Source organism: Macrobrachium nipponense, chromosome 19, assembly GCF_015104395.2.
Source record: "Macrobrachium nipponense isolate FS-2020 chromosome 19, ASM1510439v2, whole genome shotgun sequence".
Classification (NCBI taxonomy): Eukaryota; Metazoa; Arthropoda; class Malacostraca; order Decapoda; family Palaemonidae; genus Macrobrachium; species Macrobrachium nipponense.
Window position 1 is genome coordinate 39,770,495 of NC_061088.1, and position 7,500 is coordinate 39,777,994.

General features: G+C 34.6%; 1 protein-coding gene across 5 annotated transcripts in view; it reads left to right on the plus strand.

The window, feature by feature from the left end:
- Window positions 1-7,500, plus strand: part of LOC135216507 (protein mono-ADP-ribosyltransferase PARP12-like) — a 376,362-nt gene that overhangs the window by 124,496 nt on the left and 244,366 nt on the right. The window lies entirely within an intron of this gene.

Below are 7,500 nucleotides of genomic sequence, written 5' to 3' on the forward strand. Positions count from 1 at the left end.
ATTGTTACAAGGTATACAGGTACTTTATGCTTGGTGAGGAAGGTTATCACTCAGCTTTATAGTTTAAACTCATTAAACTCCTAATTGAGCAGACACTGAAATCTCTAGAGATTTTTTGATACTGAAAGAGACCATAATGTCAACAATAGGATTATTGGGTCATTCTCAGACCCTTGTGAAGTACATAAAAAGAAATCCTAGATCATTTTTCCCTTTTTACCACACCAAGAGACAAAATGCTCTTATGTGTGATAATGATTCCCATCTCGGCACACACTGATCAGTCCAGTCCAGTGTACTATGATCTACTTTTGTAAGCATTTATAATCTATTTGATTTCCAAATCATATTCAACCTTCACTAAAGTCAATCTAGGTAGAACCTTTACTGGATATCATTGTTTCTCAATATTTGCAAAATTTAACCACATAATCCTTTTTCCATCGAATGTTATTTCTTCCTTTTGTGCATACTGTCCTCATTATTTCATTTGTCTTAAGATTTATTTTGAGTACGAACTCTAGATACGTACATGATGCATTCTATTAGGCAAGCTTTGTAAAGCTTGGTGTTTACTGACTAAAACAGCATCATCAGCATATGCACTCTAACGTCCCAGTTTCCTCCCATACTACACACTAAAACTTCTCTTCCATTGACGTACTAGAAGGGCAAACAGCAAAAGTGAAACAACTTTTCCTAGTAGCACTTCACTATTTACAGTCAATTTCCTTGGCAATTCCTCATCAGAATTAAATTGCATGGCCTGCCTCCCTCTGGAACCATATTTTTTTCAGTATCATGGTACTGACTGATTGATTTTGAGAATTAGGCCTTAAGGCCTAATGCCATAAACTATGAAGGTTTATTCCAGCACTTTTGAATTTACAATTTTCTTTTTAAAAACCAGGGGATTTAAATGTATCCAGTTACATAAAACAATCTTGGACTTTCATGGGCAGCCCATAAAGTTATTTATATCTACATTGTCATCTAAACTTTTTCAAGTAGAATTACCATCTAAATTGTCATGTGAAGAGCTGCGAACCAGAAGAGTTCAGCTGACAGCAGACTCTCCCAAAATGAAATTATGGTTCTGTCAAGTATGCTTAATCTTGAGGCTGGTCAGATTGACCTCAACCTTCTGTGAGTGTTATAGCCAGTCTGTACCAAGAATAACAGTTTTAATGGATCTTAGTTTTAATGATTCTTCACAGATCATAGTATACAACTCTTTTTAGTCACCATTTTGCACACACATCTATAGAGTCCTTGTCAGCTATCCCATTTCCATGTATTCCTGGGTGAGTGGCAAATGCAACAAAATTGAATAGAATTATGCTTAATGGGGTTAAGAGATTTTGACTTTTTCAGTAGTTCCAAGATACTTCTTGAATCACTAAATAAATAAAGTTTTTGAAATTTTTGTATTAGATGTCTGTTGTTACTGCAGTAAAAGTAGTGGTGTAGTCTGGTAGTTTAGCAATATATGACTCTACATTACTACACAACCCACTTCCTCTTGAGATTTTGATCCATTAGTTAAAACTTTCTTTTCATTTTTGTAAGAGTTTAACTTTCTTAAAATTTATCTCATTGTTTTCCCCAGGTAATCCTTTTTTTCTGTGTTTTTACTGCAAGTGTATGTTTCTGGAATAGACTATGTATGTTTTGTGAATAAACTGCGTAAGGATCTTTGTATGTTCTGTTTCAAGGAATTTGAAAATGGATTCTTGGTCAGAATCTAAGATTCCCTTTTAGTTTGGAAGCAAAGAAATATACTTGGAAGCTAATGTCAAGTCTGGAGATACTTTGATGGCATACTCGGTTAAAACCAGGTGTAAATTTAAAGATATTTAATCATTTTTTCTAATTTCACCTCCCAGGTTAGTGTAGTTTACATCAAAAGTCATCCCTAAAAGTTTATTTCTTTAGCATAACATAAATTATTTCCATTTAGATCAAGAATTGCTATAGTTCCATTATTTATATGTGCACAAAACTGGATGGCAGCCTAAATGTGTTCATCTGCCCACTTATTTAATGCATTAATAGGTCTGCATATTAACATGCATATACTGCATCATAACCTTGTACAGTGTAATGCCAGGCCATCAACAAATAAGAAGCCTTTTTCTGGTGGAGGTACTAGGTACACTTTCCCAAATACTGTTAATAGAAACAGTGAAAAGATTAATTCAGGACACCTTTTACACAAAGAGATAAGATACATAATTAGCAAACTTTGCCCTAAAGTTTCTCGGGTTTAAAAAAGAAAGTATAGATCTTATCAGATTTCCTTTTATACTCATTCACTTTTTTTAAAAAGCCAAAATACCAAGTTATATCATATGTTTTTTCTAGGTAAAAAAAAAAAAAATTATGTTTTGAACTGGATCTAGTGTGTGTATCTCTATGGTAGAATCCCTGTTTCCCAGATTTTAATGATGATAAAAAAGTCATTCAGTTTTTCTGGGAGATTCTGTAACATTTCGTAGAGGATTGTATATTCACCAAGGGTAGATGGGTCATTTTTCTGACACATCTTCCAGTCCAGTCCTCATAGGTTTAATATCCTGAGGATTTATTATTTTATGTCAGAGCAAGGGAAATCTTAGCGCACAGACAATTTGAAATTGAGAATAGTTTTTTCCATTGGATATTTATGAGAAATGTTTTCCTATTTTTAATGCAATGTAGGAAGATTTCCATACTTTCTCAGAGTAGACAGATTCAAGAATGAATTTTCCAAAAAAAAAAAAAATATATATTTCCAAACTATTTATCGAGACCATTTTGAGCTTTTGCCATGGATATAATTATGCCGTGATTCTCTTTTATCTTTTTTTTTTATTCTTTTTGTTTTTGTCCATAACATTATCATTTTGCAGAACTGCTTGTTTTATAATGTTTATAGCTTTCCTTGTAACTTTTTGCTTAATGCCAGAAGTGTTGTTTCAGCAGGGAACTGCACATCTACGGGGTTTGCCTTTTATTTTTTTGGAATACACTGGTTCGTGTGAACAATTTATGCTTCTTTATGCGGAAGTTAAAGGAGTCTAGAGTTCTCTCAAGAAAAAAATTTTCACTAATTTATTTTTTGTAAACTGCCTTATTTAGGACAGGATTTTATAGGAGTATGTTCCACTGGTTTAGGTGGATTTTGAGTAGGTCTTTCCCATTAAGATAGTTGTTTACTAACCAGTCATAGTAAGTAAGTATGTATGTTTGATGTGCAGTTACTTGAGCCAGTAACTTAATAAATATTTGTATACTATGAAAGGTCATTTGTTCCTGTGGGGATACAACCATTCACCTTTTGATATAAGGAGTATCTTGCATTGCAAGCTGGGCCAGCTGTTGAACAAGGTAGTTTAAAATTGTGTAAATCGATGCAGTACCTTTTATATCCAAGTTCCTTTTACCTATGAGTTGTGCACTTGCTTTTACCCATATTTGTTTCTTAAAGACATGAAAGTTCCACCAAAGTACAGAATTGAAAATTATAAATTTGCAAGACCCCATGGATGAGAGATTCATCTCATTTTCTCAGTTTATGTAACCTGTAAAAAGCCAAACTTGCCAAGTTAGTTTTGACCAACTGAGATTCAGTTCACCCAGTTCTCAGTTGTATGTTTTAGGTTGTAAATTTGATTTTATTTTATTATATATTTTTTTCTTTTTAGTCTACCACCCTCACGCCATGGCCTCCTGTCTTTTAGGGAAGGTTTAAAAGTGATTTAAGGTATTCATTATTTCTCCAAAACAAATGGTTCAGTTATGATGTCGGGAAGAGAGTGAGTCCTGTTTTTTTTTTAATGCAATATACGGGACCACTGGTGGCTAGAACCCTGTTAGTGAGTTATTTATTAATTTTTTTGTTCTCCAGATGTGTTCTCCCACTAAATCAGCTCCAAATGTGCTCTCTACTAATTTAGGCAGAGAAGTTGTATGCCTTAAAGGATTGCTGCTGAAGACAGCAGTGAAAGTTTTGTGGACAGAGACAAGCCATGTTTCTAAAATAGATTATGCTTTAAGCTTTAAAGCCCTGTGCCACTATTTGATGATGACACACTTTTTTATTTGGTTTTCTTGATGGCTCCACTTAGGGAGCTTATTGAATCGGGGTTAGTATTTTGTTTTAATATTATACCATATGGGTTTTGTCCTAGATTTTTTTTTATTTAATGTTCTGGTTTTTTATTTTTTCTGCCTTACTTGAAAGCTTTCTAGGATATCCCACAATAATATATTGTGACAACTTGTCATTTTTTGGGCAACCATTAGCAAAATTCCAAGGTGTATCTCTACCATTATGGTCTCATTTATTTTCATGCTAGTTAGCGAGTATGCCTGAGTCATTGTTTCAGCATGAACAATAAGAGTGTGTTCTTGACTTGGGTAATGTCTCCAGATTGAATGCTCCCTGCTTTCTTTGCTAGGTTTATGCAGAATCTAAAATAGTAGTTCTAGTTTTCTGGTTTGTCTTGTGTTACTTTCTGTAAAGGTATCTTTCAGGAATTTTGCAAGGACATTCTATTTTCATTATACAGGCAGTCCCCGGGTTAGGATGGGTTCGGCTTACAGATTACAACGTTCTGAGGTTAAGGCGCTTTTCAATTATATTCATCAGAAATTATTTACAGGGTTATGGTGCATGTTCCAGGGTTACGACACCTACAATGCTGATCTAGCAGAAGAAATATGACCCCAAATATGCAAAATAATCAATATTTGAAGGTTTTTTTTTTGAAAAATGCAATAAGAATGCAGTTTACATAGTTTTCAATGCACCCAAAGCATTAAAAGTAAGGTTTTCTTAGGAATTTGACAATGTTCCGGCTTACAACGATTTTCGGCTTATGAACGGAACCCCCGTTGTAACCCGGGGACTGTACAGGCAGTCCAGGGTTACGAAGGGGTTATGGGGTTCTGTTCTTGAGATGCGTTGTAAGCTGAAAATCGTTGTAAGCCGGAACATCGTCAAAATTCTTAAGAAAACCTTACTTTTAATGATTTGGGTGCATTAAAAGCTATGTAAACTGCATTCTTGTTGCACTTTTCATAAAAAAAACTGTAAATATTGATTATTTTGAATTTTTGGAGTCATATTTCTTCTGCCAGATCAGCGTTGTAGGCGCCGTAACCCTGTAACATGTGTTGTAAACCTGGAAATAATTTCTGATAAACATAATTGGAAAGCATTGTAACCTCGTAATGTTGTAAGCCGAACCTGTCGTAAGCCGGGGATTGCATGTATTTTGTACACCAGTCTTCTGTTTGCAACCTGCAAGCTATTTAGGAATTCTGCAACAGGGTGCATTGGAACTTCAGGACTACTTATTTTCACTATATTAATCTGCTCACTTCAGAGCCTTCATGTTTGTTCAAGAATATCCATGCATCCCATTCAGAATCGATGTCTTGTAAATTCACTTGAATTCCTTTGCTCTTCTAAATCTTTCGAACGTTTGGTATAACAAATCATTGTCTGTTCAACTTGGTAGTCTAATTACTTATCAGATATATATATTTACTTTTTACTCAATTTTTCTTTACAGAATTTTCATACCAAGGCCAAATATATCATTTTATCTGGTTTGGCTTCACCAGTTACAGTTTCATTCCAGTGCCCCAGAGTTTCTTATTATTCCCTTGTGTGCCATTAATTTGAAATTAAAGTGTCCAAAGAATATGGTGTTCATTCAAAAGAAGTAATAGAAGGTAATGGAAAATACGGAAAGAAGGGATCAGTTAACAAATTAACAAATGAATCAATAAAAATGTATTTAAATTATTGAAATATATAAGGAGAATTGTATTATGATAGTAATGCATTAGGGCAATAAGGAAAGAAGGGATCAGTTAACAAATTTACAAATAAATAAATAAATATGTATTTAAATTAATAAAATATAAGAAGAATTGTATTAGGATAGTAGTGCATTACATCTTTCCTTCAGCTTCTGAGTTCCAATTGTATGTCATCCTCAGGGAAGCTATTCCACAGTCCAAAATTGTGAGAAATAAAGAACCTAAGGAATAGAGAAGTTCGACAGTGTATCACTTTTGCTACATATTGGTGCTGCTGTTCAGCAAATCTGGTTACTTTCATCAGGAAAAGGAGATCAGTGATCAATTATGAATGTGAAAGATATCTGTTAATACAACTTAGGAAAAGTGACAAATAAAAGACTGTCCTTCGATGGTCCAAGTCATAACTGCTAATATTAGAATACAGAAGGCTACCACCACGAATCACTTTGTCTAAATGAGGTAATTCACTGGCAGAAGCAGGCATCCACACCGGAGAGCAGTATTCTAGTAAAGGAAGGGTCACTGTTATAAATATATGAGGCCTTACAAATAATTGCGAACTTTCCTGCTTCGTTTTCTGAAACTTTCATTAGATGTTTCTCAAAAGTAAGATGTGATTCCAAAACTACACTTAAATATTTATAAAGCTTCAAACACATTTTGGGGTGGAAAATCTGTACAAGATCTGCAGATCAATAGTGTTTTCATTTTAATGACGGTCAGCATCATAGTCCACTGACTAAACCATTCACTGATCCAGTTCAGGCACTGATTGAGGCTTATGGCAGCTACAGTCCTAATAAGTGGAGACTTTACTACACCCTCAAATGTTGTGCATTGTCGCCAAACTGAACTGTATTATTTTCCAGACCAACAACCATATCTTTTGTGTATACAAAAAATAACTGTGGACCAAGAACTCTGCTATGTAGCACTGCTTACAATTTGGTTCGTTAAAAATCTCACCAACAGAATGTCACTGTTGCCTTCATGTAAGGAAATTTTGAGGTAATCCTAAAACACTCACCCATTCCAAGAATCAGACATTTCTAAACAAATGACTTATGATTTATGAAATTGGAAGCGGCGCTAAAATCTGTTTGAATTACTAAGCACTCAAAATCCTTAACAAGGTTCCCCTGCAATTGGCATGGCATGTCTGAAAGAGCATCGCAAATACCTAAGTGCTTCCTATATACATGTTGACTGTCATTTAACAAACAATCTTGTAGATTCCACACTTAACATATTGATTTAAAAATAATTATCATATTGGTTTAAAATTGGTTATTCCTGCAACCTTGGAGAGCACAGGGAAAATAGAAATTAGCCTGCAGTCACTGTAGTCTGCAGATATTCCACTCTTTGGAACAGCCGCTGTCTTACTAAGCTTGTGCTCATTGGAGATACTACATACATCAATATAAAAATATACATACATCAATATAAAAATCTATAGAATGTACTAATCTTGGGAGACAATACACGAGAAGCATGAGCAAGGGGAATGGGTGAAGATGACACTGCTTAAAGTGAAATATCGATGGATGAGACATGGCTAGACATACCATCCCCCCCATCAGTGAGGCTGTGCTAGAGTTGGAGAACTGTGGCCCTGGTTTTTTTTTACACAACATGATAAATCTCTCTCAAAAAGTGGTGCCAACTCTGTCAGACACTAGA